This window comes from Apodemus sylvaticus, chromosome 11 (assembly GCF_947179515.1).
Source record: "Apodemus sylvaticus chromosome 11, mApoSyl1.1, whole genome shotgun sequence".
Taxonomy (NCBI): Eukaryota; Metazoa; Chordata; class Mammalia; order Rodentia; family Muridae; genus Apodemus; species Apodemus sylvaticus.
In genome coordinates, this window is record NC_067482.1 from 2196337 (window position 1) to 2213692 (window position 17356).

The 17356-nt window shown below is 41.0% G+C and overlaps 1 protein-coding gene and 1 long non-coding RNA gene across 2 annotated transcripts in view; one reads left to right on the forward strand and one right to left on the reverse strand.

Annotated features, from left to right (window-relative positions):
• The window catches only part of LOC127695851 (uncharacterized), a 69564-nt gene that overhangs the window by 13247 nt on the left and 38961 nt on the right, over positions 1-17356 (forward strand). The window contains exon 2 of the long non-coding RNA XR_007980126.1: positions 3441-3612. This is a non-coding gene — a long non-coding RNA (uncharacterized LOC127695851). The remainder of the gene's footprint in view (positions 1-3440; positions 3613-17356) is intronic.
• Positions 13233-17356, reverse strand: part of Rpap2 (RNA polymerase II associated protein 2) — a 62016-nt gene continuing 57892 nt past the window's right edge. The window contains exon 13 of the mRNA XM_052197999.1: positions 13233-13424. The gene's annotated coding sequence lies outside the window, so the exon portion shown is untranslated. The remainder of the gene's footprint in view (positions 13425-17356) is intronic.

The window sequence follows — 17356 nt, forward strand, 5'->3', positions numbered from 1 at the left end:
TGTGCCTTTTAGGTGGCATGATTGTACAAGCAAGTGTCCAAAGCAAAAATGCCTTTGGGGCTAGGGTACAAGGGGCAGTACTTTTAATTAAAAACATTACTGAGATAATAAGTATAAATTAGGGCTACACTACCTGGGGCAGGGAATGTACCCTCGGCAGGGCATCTGAGTTCTCAAGGCAGGGACTGTTTTTCACATCTAATGTCTGGCCCTTTTTGTTGTTTAAGAACTTGTTCGCTATCTGCAGAAAGTTGCAAAACTGGGACAAAGTCTTCATACCCCTCACGTGTTTGCATCTTTAGCATTTGTTTACAGTTCTATCTGTCAAAACTATCTGCATTTACTTCTATTTTAAAGATTTATGTATACGAATGCTTTGCCTGTGTGTGTCTGTGCATGGTTGGTGCCCACAGAGGCCAGAAGACAGCGTCAGATTCCTGGAAGTGGAGTCACAGATGGCCGTGAGATACCTACCATGCAGGGTCTAGGAACCATGCTTGGGTCTATAAGCACCAAGGCCTCTTAACCTCCATTTCTCCAGCCTAGCTCAGGCTTGCTGAAGACAGACAGGGTTTCATTGTTTCTGTCCACGAATGTCTTATTTCTATCCCAGTCATAAGCAAGCTCCCCTATTCTGTTTGGTTCACATGCTAGACAAGCCTTCTACTGCTGAGCTACATCCCCACACAGCCCCAGGAGAAGTCGGTGTGTGTGTGTGTGTGTGTGTGTGTGTGTGTGTGTGTGAGAGAGAGAGAGAGAGAGAGAGAGAACACATGCTGGGAGGACTCATGTAGCCTAGACAGCCTCAAACTCCCCGTGTAGAGAAGCATGGCCTTGAATGTGTGATTCTCCTGCCTCCATTCAGAGTGCAGACCGCAGGAGTGCACCGCTATGCCTGCTTTATATGGTGCTGAGGATCAAACTCAGACTTCTGGGCATTTTGGTAAAGCACTCTGCTAACTAATCCATACCCGCAACCCCACAGTGGTTAATTTTACAAAAATTGGTGCAGGAGTTTCTTATTTTAGTGAGGTCTCTTGTGGTCATGTATTGAGAGAGCTTTTGAACTCCTTCCCAAGACAATTTATGCTTTCTCTTTTTCCCTAAAAGTTTTGCAGTTTCAGCATATATGTCTCTGACCTATTTTGAGTTTATTTTTGTGTATGGTAGCAAGGGTTAACATCTTTCTTGTAAGCTGATAATCAATAACTTTGTGTTGTATGTTGAAAAGTTCATCTTCCCCTCATTGAACTTTCTTGGCATCTTTGTTGAAAATCAGTTGATTAAAATTGTGTGGTTTCATTCTGACTTCTCCTATTCTGCTAATTTCTATCAATCTATACTAATTTGTAACACAAATATTGTAGCGGTGTAGTAACTTTTAATAATGATTTAGGGTATATACTATGGTTTTAATTATGACATTTTCCTACATGATTCATAATTTGATATTTTTACCCCATAACTTTCTTGTACTCCAGGCTTCCCGCTGCCCTCAAACCATCTCTCCTTAGCCCCCACTTCCTCTCTGAATCCAGATGCACGACAGAGAAAATGCAGCATTTGTCTTTCTGGGTCTTGATATTGCACTTCACAGTGCTGATTCCAGTTCTACACACTTTCCTGTGAAAATAGGATTTGTTCTTCTTACTGGCTAAATAGTGCTCCATATCTACTTACCTATCATCCATCAGCCAGTTCATCTGCCTTGCCTCTTTTACTCCATGCATTGATGATGAGCACTTACTTGCTGGAGCGACTCTGTGCGCAGCCGTCTCTTTTAAGCTGCCCTTGGTTCCTTTGAGCCTGTCAGGAGTTTGAAGTTAGTTTGGGCGATATAAGAAAAACCCATCTCAAAAGCAAAGGAAAATGGTTGTCTCTGTTTGTCTATTTTAGGCTGTTTACATTTTCTATAAATATTAGCATCACAATTTGCCATTTTCCCAAAGGATCTCTTGTGACTTTTTTTGCCCTAAACATTTAAAAAAATTTTTAATTAGTGTATGTAGTCAGTCTGTCTATCCTTTTCTGGATTTATGTTTTCTTGATACCTAGTTTTTTTATTTTTCATAAATTTTGGATATTAGCCCTCTCTCAGATATGTAGTTGGTAAAAGTCTTTTTCCTATTCTGTAGGCTTTTTCTGTTCTTGCTGTACAGAAGGTTTTCGGTTTCCTGGATGCCTTTTGTTAATTGTAGATCGTAGTGGCTAACCATGTTCTGTCCAGATAGTCTTGTCCTGTGCCCTTGAGTTCATTATTCTCTACTTTCTCTGCACTTCAAACTCAATAATAAGAAAATTAGCAAAATTAATACATTTTTAAAAGAGAAACTAAAGATGCTTTTGCAAAAAGATGGGGAAGATTTACGACAAAATACTGTTTCTAATGAAATGAGTAAATTTCAAACCACTTACAATCACAAATATTGGCATCAGTGTGGAGACAAAGGAACTTTGAATAGCTTTGAGAGTTATTGAATAGAGCAACAGCATTAATGACAGTATGCCATTTCTTTCAAAAATAAGCATAAGCTGGGCGGTGGTGGCGCACACCTGTAATCCCAGCACTCTGGGAGGCAGAGGCAGGCGGATTTCTGAGTTCAAGGCCAGCCTGGACTACAGTGTGAGTTCCAGGACAGCCAGGGCTTATACAGAGAAACCCTGCCTCGAAAAAAAAAAAAAAAAAACAAATCCAAAAATAAGCATAGATTCAACATGTAATTGATCAAGTGTTTTATTGATAGTTATATAAGTAAGTTGACAATGTAATGGCACAAGAATTGGTGAATGAATGTTTGTAGTGATTTTATTCATTATAGAGCCTATCAAATGAATGTAGTCATGTATTCACTATTACTCTACCTTCTGGAATAATTTTGCTACATTAAATATCTTAAGTAATTTGCCCATTATCCACATTTTGTCGTGTCCATTTCCATAAATTCTCTGATAATTAATGACAGTTTAATTATTTTATAAATGTGTATATTTTTTGTTTATTTTTTCTTTTCTTTAATATTTTCATTATTTGCATTTCAAATGTTATCCCCCTTCCAGGTCTCCCCTCCAGAAACCCCCTATTCTACTTCCCCTCACCCTGCCACTATGAGGGTGCTCCCCCTTACCCGCTCCTGCCTTCCCACCTTCCCCTGCACTGGGGCATCAAACCCCCATAGGACCAAATGCCAGTCCTCCCACTGATTACAATAAGGATATCCTCTGCCACATATGCAGCTGGAGCCATGGGATCTTCCATGTGTACTCTCTTGTTGGTGATCTAGTCCCTAGAGGTTCTGGGGTGTCTGGCCTGTTGACACTATTGCTCCCCCAGTGAGGCTGCAAACCCCCTCAACTCCTTCAGTCCTTTTTCAAACTCCACCATCAGGACCCCATGCTCAGTACAATGGTTGGCTGAAAGCATTTTCCTCTGTATTTGTTAGGTTCTGGCAGATCCTCTCAGAAGATCACAGTTCCTGTGAGCAAGAACTTCCCTGTAATCTCAACAGCATCCAGGTTTGGTGATTATATAAAGGACGGATCCCTAGCTGGGACAGTCTCTGGATGGCATTTCCTTCAGTCTCTGCTCCACACATTCTCTCCATATTTCCTCCTGTGAGTATTTTCTTCCCCCTTCTAAGAAGCACTGAAGCTATACATTTGGGCTAATATCCAATTATCAATGAGTACATACCACCTGTGTTCTTTTGTGACTGGGTTATCTCACTCAGGATGATAATTTCAAGCTCCATCCATTCGGCCTGAGAATTTCATGATTGTTTTAAGAGATGAGTAGTATTGCATTGCGTAAATGTCTGTCCAGTTCAATGTATCTGGTCTTATGTTTAGATCTTTGATCCATTTGGAATTGAGTTTTGTACAGGGTGAAAAGTATGGATCTACTTTTCTACCTGAAGACATCCAGTTTGACCAGCACCATTTGTTGAAGATGTTCTTTTCCCCCATTGTTTGGATTTCCGGCTTCTTTATCAAATATTAGATGTTCATAGGTGTGTGGATTTATGTTTGGGGTTTTCAGTTCCACTGATTAACATGTCTGTTTTTGTGCCAGTTCCGTGCAGTTTTTATTACTGTAGCTCCACAGTAAACTTTGAGGTTAGGGATGGTGATACCTCCAGCAGTTCTTTTATTATTTAGGATGGTTTTAGCTATCGTGTGTGTGTGTGTGTGTGTGTGTGTGTGTGTGTGCACGCGCGCGCGTGGATTTCCCTATGAAGTTGAAAATTGTTCTTTTAAGATTTATAAAGAACTGTGTTGGAATTTTGATGGGGATTGCATTGAATCTGTAGGATAGTTATTTTTACTATATTAATCCTTCCAATCCATGAGTATAGGAGATTTTCCTGGAGGCTGTTTGCCACCAGCCTGAGGGAAGAAATGAGGCAGAGGCTGAGGGCAGTGTTTGGCTGGCCAGCCTTGAATATGGACAGAATGACCTCCGGAGCAAGATGAGTCTACTTCATTGTTTCAGGGATAGGGTATATAAGTGCTTTTTCAGGGGGTAGAGGTGGGAAGAGCTAATTGGTCATAGCATCAAGGGAGCAAGAAGGTCTGATTGGTTATAGTACAGCTCCTAGTTACCATGCAGGCAGGAATCTAGTGGGAACATGTATGGTGTGTTACACAGCCTTGCAGACAGCTCTGCACAAGGTTATTTTTCAGACAAGGCCAGCCACCTGCATTCAGGGACATTGTCCAGACAAAGTGATAGGGAAGTCCCACTGAGAAAGGGAGTCCCCCCTTTTGGTCAAGCTCAGAAAGCCATCCTTAATAGCAAGGTTCCCCAAAAGGAGATCTTTCCACTTTTGGATATCTTCTTATTTTCTTTCTTCAATGTCTTAAAGTCTTTGTAATACAAGTCTTTCACTTGGCTAGAGTTTATTCATCTCGAGATAGTTGGAGGCCTCTGTGAAAGGTGTTTCCTTATTGCTTGCTCAGTCCATTTGTCCTTCGCATGTAGGAAAGCTACTGATTTTAAAAGCTAGTTTTGTATCCAGTTACTTTGCTGAAAGTGTTTATCAGTTGTAGGAATTTCCAGGTGGAATTTTTAGGGTCACTTATGTATACTATCTTATAATCTGTAAATAAAGATCCTTTGGCTTTTTCCTTTCCAATTTGTATCCCCTTGATCTCCTTCAATTGTCTTATTACTGTAGCTAAGACTTTAAGTATTATATTGAATACGTATGGAAAGAATGGGCATCTTTGTCTTGTTCCTGATTTTAGGGAACTGCCTTGAATTTCTCTTCATTTCAGTTGACATTGCAATGAGCTTGCTGCAAACTGCCTTTATTATTTTGAGGTATGTCTCTTGCATCCCTAATCTCTATAGGGCTTTTGTTAAGAAGAGGTGTTGGGTTTTGTTAAAGGCTTTTTCTTCATTTAATGAGACGATCATGTAGTTTTTTTCTTTCAGTCTGTTCATAGGGTAGATTACATTTATTGATTTATATGTGTTGAATCATCCTTGCATCTCTGGGATGAAGCCTACTTGATCATGGTGGATTATATTTTTGATGGGTTCTTAGATTCAGTTTGTAAGTATTTTATTGAGAATTTTTGTATCTGTTTATAAAGGAAATTGGTTTGTAATTATTTTCTTTGTTGAATCTTTATGTGGTTTAGGTATTAGGGTAACTCTGGACTCATAAAACAAATTGGGCAATGTTTCTTCTGTTTCTATTTTGTGGAATATTTTAAAGAATATCAAGGTTAACTCTTTTTTTTTTTTTAAAGAGTTAACTTTGTGTTTGCTGCATAGATGTTAAGAACTGCAATGTCTTCTTGGTGGATTTTTCCCTTGATGAGTATGTAGTGTCCTTCCCTATCTGATTAGTTTTGGCTTGAAGTCTATTTTGTCAGATATTAAAATGGCTACATCAGCTTGCTTCATAGGTCCATTTGCTTAGAACATCCTTTTCTATACTTTTACCTTGAGGAGATGTCTATCCTGAGGTAAAGGTGTCTTTCTAGGGTGTGGCAGAAGGATGGGTCCTGCTTTTACCCCTATTCTATTTTCTGTGATTTTTTGTTGGAGAAATTGAGCTCATTGATATTGATAGAAATCATCAATATTTTTTGGTTCCTTTTATTATTTGTGTGTGTGTGTGTATGTGTGTGTTTCCCCTCTTTTTAATTTGTTGGTCTGGGATTTATTCCTTGTGATTTCTTGGGTATCATTAACCTCTGTAGGTTGGAACTTTTCTTCTAGCACCTATCTGGATTTGTAGATAAATATTAGTTAAATTTGATTGTATCATGGAATGTCCTATTTTTTTTCCCATGATTGAAAGTTTTGTTGCATATAGTAGTCTGGGCTGGTGTCTTTGGTTTTTTTGAGTCTGTGCAATGTATGTCCAGGCTCTTCTGGCTTTTAGGGTCTCCATTGAGAAGTCAGGTGTTATTCTAATAGACCTGCCTTATATGCTTCTTGGTCTTTTCCCTTTGTAGCTTTTAATATTCTTTTGTTGTTCTGTACATTTAGTGTTTTCATTATTATGTGCTGAGAGGAATATTTTTTCTGGTTCAGTCTTTGGTATTCTATGTTTCCTGTAATGTTTTGTATATGCTTGGCCCAGGGAGTGTCACTATTAGGAAGTGTAGCCTCTTTGGAGTAGGTGTGTCACTGTGGGTGTGGGCTTTAATACCCTCATCCTAGCAACATGGAAGCCAGTCTTTTGCTAGCTGCCTTCAGAATAATAGGTGAAACTCTCAGCTCCTCCATCCCCACATGTGATTGGATGCTGCCATGTCCCCATCTTGATGATAATGGACTGAACCTCTGAACCTGTAAGCCAGCCCCAATTATAAGAGTTGTCTTGGTCATGGTGTCTATTCACAGCAGTAAAACCCTAACTAAGATGCTTCCTGTACTTTGATAGGCCATCTCCTTCTTTAGGTTAGGGAAATTTTCTTCTATGATTTTGTTGAAAATATTTTCTGCCTTTGAACTGTCTTTCTTTTCCTTCTTCTATTCCTATTGTACTTAAATTTGGTCGTTTCATAGTGTCCCAGATTTCCTTCCTATTTTGTGCAAGGATTTGTTTTGGACTGAGATATCCATTTCTTCTATTGAGTTCTCAGTGCCAGAGATTCTGTCTCTCTTATTCTGTTGGTCCTGCTTGCCTCTGAGGTTCCTATTTGAGTTCCTAAATTTTTTCTTTCTAGATTTCCCTCGGTTTGGGTTTTCTTTATTGTATATCCATTTTTAAATCTTGTGTTGTTTTATTCATTTCTTTCTACTGTTTGTCTTATAGATTTAAGGGATTTATTCCTTTCCTCTTTAAGGACCTATATCATATTTATAAAGGCTATTTTACGGTCTTTGTTTCTGCTCTGTTGCAGTTCTCAGGGTTGTGGGATGATAGTGGAGACATAGTGTCCTGGATGTAACTGTCCTGGATGTGTTTTTATACTAGTGCCTAGGCATCTGGATTTAGGAAGTTTGTAACTCCAAGTGACAATACCTAGTCTTTGGTGGGTTTTTGTGCCTTGGCTTTTATTGCCTTCTTTGGTTCTTAGGAGGGTGTGGTGATTGTGTGTTGCCTGGTAGGAAAATCCTGTGGGGTCTTGCTAGGTGAGGCTACTGGGGGTACTATGTAAATGTATTTTTAGTTATTGGCAATGGACATTTAAGAATGGGGTGAACTAGGAGAAAGGGGTTTAGGGGGTCCATAGGAGGGTGGGAAGCAGGTCATTCCACATGGGTCTGTATAGTCCCTCAGGAACGGAGGCAGAGTAAGGAGAGGCCAGAACAGTTATCTGCTACAAGGTTGGGGATGAGACTAGGGATTGGTTCTGGAGGAGGGAGGGAGGGAAGATCTGTAGCTCACCTACCTGCTTCACTGGGCTGCTTGCTTGCAACTCTGACAGGCTTGGCTGGAAGGGTTCTAGGGAATGCCTGCTGGAGTGGCTGGCTGGGGTATTAGGGTGGGTGGGGAGGAAGGCTGCAGGAGATCTGTGTGAGCTACTGGAGAGGGGGCAAAGGAGAGGGTGTTCTGTCATAGATTTGGAAGGTGATACTAGGGGGTTGGATTTGGAGGGGAGGAAGGAGAGGTGAGGATCCACAGGCTGCCTGCTTCCCTGGCCAGAGCTGCGCACAGATTCTCATGGAATGCCTGCTGGAGTTGGGCTCCAGTAATGGGATGAGTAGAGAGGGAAGTTTGGAGATGTGATCTATGTGATCTGGAGGTGAGGGCAGAGAGGAGGGGAGGCCACAGCAGGTGTTCTGCTCCAGAGCTGGGGTTGGGACTAGGAGCTTGGATTTGGAGGAGAGGCGGACGAGGTGAGGGGGACCTTTGGGGAGCCTCCCGGCTTCCGTCAGTTCTTTTGGATTTAATTTTGGTTTGGGTGAATCTAGAAATTCATCCATTTAAGGTTTTCCAGTTTAATGGAGTACAAGTTTCCCTTTTTCTTTTTCCTCTCTCTTATTCTGAATTCCCTTTTTGTGTCTGTTGTAATATTTCCCAGTTCATTTCTGATTCTGTTAATTTGGGTCCTTGCTTTTTTATAGTTAGTTGGTCTAAGGGCCTGTCAGTATTGTCTTCTCAAGGAGCATCTTTTGGGTTTACCAATTCTTTGTGTTGTTTTGTTTCTATCTCTTCAGTCTCTAATCTGGTTATTATTATTATTATATTTATTATTATTATTATTATTAATTATTTCTTGTCTTGACTGGGTTTGGATTTGGTTTGTTCTTGTTTTATCCAAATTCTTGGCTTGTGTCTCGAGCCCATTATTGGTGGTCCTTCTGATTTAGTGCTCTGAGTTTTCATCATTGGACAATGTGAAAGACCAAAGAGGTTTTATTTTCATTTAGTTCCAGAAAGTTTTTCTTTCTTTCTTCATTTTTTTCTTTGTTCTAGTCATTATGCAGCAATGCGTTGTTTTGATCTCCATGAGCCTATGTAGTTACTAAATTTTTTAAATGTAAATTTTAAGTTTTATTGGATTATGGTTAGATAGGATACCAGGAGTGTTCTCAATCTTGTTTGAATTTGTAGATTTGTTTCATTTTCAAAAGATGTGGTCCATTTTAGAAATGCTTCCTTGTGCTGCTGAGTATAATGTATATTCTTTGGTGATTGGGTGGAATATTCTGTAGATATGTTAAGTCCATTTGATGTATGATATCTGTTAAATTCTGATGTTCCTTTAATTTTTTGTGCAGATGACCTTTCTTTTGGAAAAAGTAAGTTATTAAAACTACTTTTTACTAATGGACTAAAGTTAACCTGTGTATTTAAATACAGTGGTAGGTTTTTCTTTCTTTTTTTTTCAGTACAAAATTGGAGGGTCTATAGTTTGGCCCATTCATGTTTCAGATAGTAATGTCTTCTTGGTTAACACTTCCTTGGTTAGAATAGAGTCCCTCTTTATCTCTTTGAATTAGTTAGTTTGAAGTCTTAGCTTCATCAGATACTAGGTTATCAATGTCTGATTGCTTCCTGACCCCATTTGATTGGAGCATTTTTGTTCATCCTTTTATCTCTAAGGCAGTGCTATCTTTGAAACTAGATGTGTTTCTTGTAGGCAGCCGATAAGATGAAGTTCTCTTGATCTATTCAGTCAGTCTATGTCTTTTGATTGTAGAACTGAGGCTCTTAGTACTTGAAGTTACTGTTGAAATGAGTGAGTTTACTGTGGTGGTTGTGCTGTTGGTTTTTGGTGTTGTGTTCTCAGTGGGAATTTATCTTCACCATGGCTCTTCCTATAGCATTTCTCTCTGTGCTCATCCCCTTTCAGTGTGCTTCCTGTATTTGCCTTTGATTTGCTTTGTTGTACAGAAGTTTTAGGTTGTTCACCATCATGGGAAGGTTTTCGATCCTCAGTCCTGACAGGACAGTTCTGCTGGGCATACTTTAGTCCCGTTTGGCCATTATAGTCCTTTAGGACTTGGAATGTGTTGGTTGCTTCAGGGTCCTCTGACTTTCAGTTTCCACGGAGAAATCAGCTGCTATTCTAATGGATTTTCCTTTATATGTGACTTGCAGTTTTTCTCCTGCAGCTTTTAATATACTTTCTCCCCACCCCCACCATATACGTAGTGTTTTAATTATGATATGCTATAGGGACTTTCTTTTTTGGTCTTTTTTATTTGGTGTTTTGTGTGCTTTTTGTATCTGTTTGAGTGTGTCTTTCTTTCCTTAGTTTGGGGACATTTTCTTCTATGATATTGTTTAAGATCTGGACATGCTGCTGACATGGGATTATTTCCCTCATTTTAGATTTTAAAGGTTTTTGTTATGGTGTCCACATAACCTGTGTTCCTTTCCTGCCTTTTTTCTTTTTTTCATATTTTATACTTATCTGGCCTAGATTCTCTACTTCGAGACTTGATATTTGATGTGCTTGATTCATCCTACATGTAAGGTGTGGGTTATGGTTGTGGGTTATGAGGATGTAGACCTGTCCCGCCAGAGCTAGTGACACTGGGTGGGCGGATGCAGGGAGCTGAACTGCGGAGTGGACATCCCCATGGAGCCGCCCGGCGACCATCGGGCTGTGGTGGGCTTTTGCAACTTGCACTAGGGTGAGGAAGGGGCAGTCGCCCAGGCAGCCTGCAGAACAGAGCTTGAAGGTGACAAGTTCGCAGTCTTGGACACTGAAGGCGATGCTGGGTCTCAGAATAGCAGAGAACAGGGTGGGGGCCTGGGGGGGCTAGGCTCTGGCCCGGGGCCGAAGGGGAGGGGGCAGAGGAGCTCCGGCTGGATCCCGGGGACAACAGTGTCCTTGACTTGGTTGGCAGAGGGCTTGGGTTGGTGGAAGCTGTGGCTGGGGACACTGGGAGGCCTTCTAGTGGGAGACTAGACACGGCTCTTTAGGAGAAGACCTGCCCCATTGTTCCAGCACAGCTGGTCCAGATGTTAAGAGGCAGTCCATGGCTTTTGGTGTTTATTGTAGAGAAGTGGAGGGAGGGAAAAAGTAGAGAAGTAGAAGTCGGCCGTGGCCACGTAGAGAGAGGGGTAGCAAGGGGACAGGAGAGTAAGAAAGTAAGAGAGAGGGGAGGGGGCACACAGCCCCTCTTATAGTGGGCTGGGCCTACCTGGCTGTTGCCAGGTGACTGTGGGGTGGGGTGCACCTGGGTGTTGCTAGGTGACTGTGGGGGTGGAGTCCAGCCAGAATACTAGGGCCTTGGGGTGTTGCCCTGCATGTCTGATGGCCACAGGATTATAGAGTTGAGGGTCTCATGTCAGAAGCCTAGTGTCTGGGAGCATGGCCAACGGGTCAGTCCATTGCAGAATTAATCTGCTGGGTCTCCTGAAGTTAAGCCTTGCTCAACCAGAACACTGCCTTTCATGGTCCTACCATAAGGCTTTCCGAGTTTCCTAATTGAGATACTGGATTTTTAAAATTCCATCTTCATTTAACCTTGAGTTCTCTTCAGCATTTATATCTCCCAGTTAAATCTCATTCCCTGTCGTATTCTTCGTATTCCGTAGCTGCCTGCAGCTACTATGAACTGGGTTGCTGGAACAGAAGCTGAGGGATAGATGGGGGAGGGGCGAAAAGAATGAGGCCAGGACGATTCTTTACCGATCCGATCGAGGCCCCAACTTTGAGGTCAGACCTTTTAACAGTTTGGGCAAATCCCTCCCCCCAGACTCCGGGCTGACTTCCAGGAAAGTTTTCTGGGGGTCCTTGGCTCTACTGCTTGGGCAGCTGGGTGGGTCACCTCCTTAATTCAGGAATTTGTAGACCTGCAAAGAACTTAACCTTCACTCTGAACTTCTCCACCCTAGGATTAAAATTCCTGCTGTAACCTACTTCCCTATTATGCCCTAACACCAGATTCCTCCCTGAAGCCAGGAATTGTCCTTGGGCTAATGTCAAGTTCCTACCATGTGGCAGGACACCCCAGTACGGCTCTGTACAATTCTCAAGTCTCAGACTCCTCTCTTTGTCCTTCAGCTTGTTTTCTTGGGCATCACTCTGGTGTTTATTCTCCTGGGCTCTTTCTCCTTGATTCATTGAGCTGTTTCTTTATATCTTATTTAAACTCCTTGAATTCTTTGATAATGGTTATGATTGTTCTTTTAACTTCTGTGTCCTGGAGTTTCATCTAAATAAACTCTCAGGGGCAAACATTCCTACAGGACTGGTAGGATTTGGAGAGAGGAGACTGGCTAGATTTCTCATGTTTGTATTTTTGGGATGAGATCTGGGCATGTGGATTTCTTTTCTTAGTTCTCATTTGGGCAGAGCAGGTTGGAGCAGAAAAGTATAGAAGGGTTGGGTCTTTAGTTTGAAAATGGGCGGATTGAAGTCAGTTGAACAGAGGGGACTACATTGGCATACAAGATGTGCTTCCTTTCCAAAGAGTATAGGCTAGGGGTAGATTTGGCTGTGTGGAAAGGTTGACTGTGGCCTGGGAAAGTCCTGTGGTTTGAAGGGACTAGAAAGGAAGATCTTGCTCCTTTGCAGTGCAGGTAGGGTAGGCCAGACTATGCTGGTACACTGGCTATGGACCCAGGATAGATTTGACCAGTTGCAAAAAGGCATGGATGGGAAGCGGGGGTCAGGGAAACTTACCTGGTTAAAACCTGGAAGGGAGGATGTGGGAAGTCTGGGTACTAAGTTGGAAGCTACTGAGGCTCTGGGTGTGGTTGGGGTGGGGCCTGGTGTAAGTTTAGAGATCGGCTGTGGCCCAGACCAGACAAGCCTGGGGGCATGGGATGTAGACCCACGATAGTCCTTGGAGATGTGGGGCATCAGGCTATCAAGTAGGATGGTTTGAAGCTATGCAGGAGTTATCTGTGGGTGACTGCAGGTAGAGCAGGTCCTAAGAGAAGCCCTGGCTACATTGTTAGGTGGGAGTGGTCAGTTAGGCAAGATGTGGGATACTGTGGAAACCAAGAGATTCACTGCTGTGTAGATGGCGATGGTTATTGGCTGTGAGACCCTGGATATATTTGGCAGGTTGGGGAAAAGTTGTGAATGGGGATCTCAGGGGTAGTCACCAGGCTAACCATGGAGGAGGACAGGGATGTCATGGTACCAAGTTGGGGTAGTAGTTGCACCACAGGAGGGTTCTGGTAAGAGATTAGAGCTGGGCAGTGGCTTTTGAAAAAGTGACTTCACTGAAGTCACATTTACTGACCTAACTTTGCTGTTATTTGTATGATAGAGTTTACAATAGGCAACAATTACCATTTTAAGTTTTGGCTGTAATCAACCAAAAAGAATAAAGGTAATTACATTTTCTCCAATATTCATTCAAAATTGAATTAAAGACTTTATTTTCCCCCCTCAAATCCTGTGTTCTGAGGTTCTGGATATACGAGCGTCTTGCTGGAATGGTGGCTTGTCAGTTACACACTTAGCTGTCAGTCCCTCATGGACCCTCACTGCCTAAACTCCAGGTGTGGTGAGGAACAGTCATCTCTGTCTGTCTTCCAAACTTATATCTGCAAAACAAAAAGAGTTTGGATAAAACACCTAAAATATTTTAATATCTACCACAGCCATTATATATGTTCCAACTCTTCTGCATCATTATCATGTCCTATAGTTTTTTACTTGAAAGAGATCTTGTTCATATTTCGTCCCAGAGCAAGTCTTAAGTGATCTTCTAGTGCTAAGGTTAGTTTCTCTCTTCTATGTCTTCCTGTTAATATTTTTACACTCAATATCCCATGGATAATAAAAACCAACCATGCAAGCAGAAGAAAAATCTATATAAGAAAAGTAATTTGACAAAGTGTGGGGCAGTGAGCAACGTACATAAAGTCTACGTGAAGTATCTATAATTGAAAGTCTATAAGCCACTTGAATACCACCTGTTTATACACCTTTAAATATGCTAATTAAGTGACTTTCAACTGGTATCCATTAATTTAAGGAGGTCCAGAATAACTTCTAATTAGGCATTATGCATTTTCAAGTATGTCTGATAAACCTTCCTACCAGTCTACATGGCTGTAATGAACTGACAAGTGGATTTAAAATTCCAAACTGACCATTTTTCTTTTTCCTTTTACATCCTGTTCACTGCTCCTCCTCCTACAACCCCCCCCCCCCAACCTCTGCAGGGCTAGGCACATCCTCTCCCACTAAGCTGGAGTTAGAAGAACATATCCCACAGACATGCAAGAGCTTTTGGGATAGCCCCCACTCCAGTTCAGGATCCACACGAAGACCAAGCTGCACATCTGCTACATCTGTGTGGGGGGATGCCTAGGTGTCTTGGCAGGAAAGCAAGAACAGAGTCTAGAAGCGTAGCTTGGTGGTAAGGTATTTGGCTAGTATGTGTGAAGCTCTGGGCTCTACAGCATGGGGAAAAGAGGGTGTGATTTCAGGCAACACATTATCAAATCTGTTAGAAAAACCAAATATTAGGAATTAGACAGTTCCTCCCTCCCGACTTATGCTGAGGTCTAGCTCTGTATGCTCTCTGGTTGGTGGTTTAGTTTTTGAGATCCCCAGGGTCCAGGTTAGTTGACTCTGTTTGTCTTTCTATGGCGTTCCTGTCTCCTCTGGAACCTATAGTGTCAGGGATGGGTCTCAAGCTGGGCTAGTTATTGGCTGGCCATTCCCTCAGTCTCTGATCCACCCCCAATCCCTGCTTTTCTTGTAGAAAGGATACATTTTGGGTCAAAAGTTTTGTGGGTGGGTTGGTGTCCCTATCATTCCACTGAGGTTTCTGCTGCAAACTAACTGTATTTTTAAAAAGTTTGAAAGTGATGCTTATACAAGCCAATCTGAGCTCACCTCCCTAAGGAAAAACCTTTTCTTTACAGGGAAAATATTTTCTTTAAAAGCACAAGAAATGAATATGGAGGAACTGTGGGATGCCTAATAAAACTAAACCTTCAAATTATAGGCATAGATTAGGAAGAAGCATACTGTCTTAGTCAGGGTTTCGATTCCTGCACAAACATCATGACCAAGAAGCATATTGGGGAGGAAAGGGTTTATTGAGCTTACACTTCCACGTTGCTGTTCATCACTAAAGGAAGTCAGGACTGGAACTCAAGCAGGTCAGGAAGCAGGAGCTGATGCAGAGGTCATGGAGGGATGTTTCTTACTGGCTTGCTTCCCCTGGCTTGCTCAGCCTGCTCTCTTATAGAACCCAAGAGCACCAGCCTGAAGGTGGAACCACCCATAACGGGCCCTCCGCACTTGATCACTAATTGAGAAAATGCCCCACAGCTGGATCTCATGGAGGCACTTCCCCAACTGAAGCTCCTTTTTCAGTGATAGCTCCAGCCTGTGTCAAGTTGACACACAAAACTAGCCAGTACACATACTAACCCAACACACGACTATACAGATAGACACATACAGAACACCAAATAAGAAAAACTCTTTACAGTATAATCATGGTTAAACCACTAAGTAATGCAGAACAAAGAAAGAATATTGAAAGTTGCAAGAGAAAAGGCACAAGTAACATAAGCTAGAAAAAATTATCTGTTGTAGTTGAAGAAAAAAAAAACTTTCCATGATCCAAACAGTCTGAAAGAATTCATATGCAACAGACCAAGCCCGCACAGGGTACTGGATGCAATACTTTAGAAGAAGAAAGGAAGAAGCACAGCCAAGAGGCTGTAGAAGGAAAGTGAGTGAAGAAATAGAGAAACATCAGATTAATTAATGTCGAATGGACTTACTAGCAGGTATTTACAGAATATTCTACCCAAACACTGAAAATTAATCATTTTACTCAGCAGCCTATAGAAGTTTATTTAACATAGACCCTATCCTGGGATACAAAACAAATCTTACCAAATTCAGGTTGAAATCATTCCTTATATCTTTCCTAACCATTATGCTGTAAAACTTAATGGATGTTTGCTGTTGATTTTAAGATTAAACAACTCTTTACTAAATGATGAATGGTTCAGAGAAGAAATCAAAGACAATGATGAAACAAAAAAAAAAAAATAACAGAACCCCTGGAATACATTGAAAGCAGTCCTATGAAGAAAATTTATAGTTCTGAGTATCAGAAAGAACATGCATAGATGACTTAATGATGCAACTCAAAAATTTGGAGCAAGAACAAATCTAACCTAAATCCCATAGATGGCAAGAAAATAGAAACAAAGAAAACAACAGAATGAATCTAAGAGCTAGTTCTCTGAGTAGATAAACAAGTTCCATAGACCCTTAACTTACCAAATGAAAGAAATGACTCAAATGAATAGAATCAGAAATGAACAGGGAAACAACACACAATTCCATCGAGGAAACTAGTATTACCCTAATACTAAAACCATGACTATGTAAAGACATAACAGAAAAGAAAATTATAGGTCAATATTCCAGATGAACATTGATTCAAAAATCCTCAACAAAATAACTAGTAAACCAAATACAGACATACATTAAAAAGATTATTCACCATAACCAAATTAGCTTTATCTGGGAGATGCAGAGTTGGTTCAGCATATACAAGTCAATGAATGTAATCAGACTGATGGACTTAAGGCAAGATAAGGAAATTAAAGGGATACAAACAAGGAAAGAAGTCAAAAGCATTCCTGTTTGCAGATGATGTGATCTTATGTTAAGAGATGACATGACACTATAGAGATCCCTCCAACTCTTTATCAGTAAACCCCTAAAAATGATCAACAATTTCAGCAAAGTAGCAGAATACAGAACCAATTTGCACAAATCAATGACTTTTAAAAATATATCAACAACAGAGAAAGATATCACACACCAGTTCACAATAGCCTTAAAGAAAAGAAGTATCCAGGAATAAATCAAAACTTTAATGAATTTAAATAAAAACTTTATCTGACGAAAGAGATAAAAGACCACTAGAAAATGGAAAGATAGCCTACATTCATGGATTGTTAGAATTAACATTGTGAAAATTACCATTCTACCAAAAGCTATCTACAGATTTAATGTAATCTCAATCACAGCGGTAGGGTCCACACAATACCTTGGTTAGCGAAAACAATCCTGATCATAAAGACCAGTGGTGCACAGATTATAAGATGTAATTCAGAGCCATGGTAATCAAACATGGTGGTGCTGGCACACAAAAAGACAGGTAGCCCCATAGTACAAAGTCAGACTCAAACGTAAGGATGTGTAACTTCAGCCACTTAATATGTGAACGACAAAAAGAGCATTTCCAACAAATGGTGCTGGGCAAATTGGATGTTAACATGTTTAGGCCCATACCTATCATCTGACACAAAAACTAACTCCAAATGGATCAAAGGCCTAAACATGAAACCTGTAACACTGAAACTGGTAGAAGAAAATATAGCACTATTCTCTGATACAATGTCAGGAAAACAATAGGACCCCATTTGCCTAGGAATTAAGGCACAGGTGCAGAGAAAGATCACAGAATGGGAGAGAATCCATGGCAGCT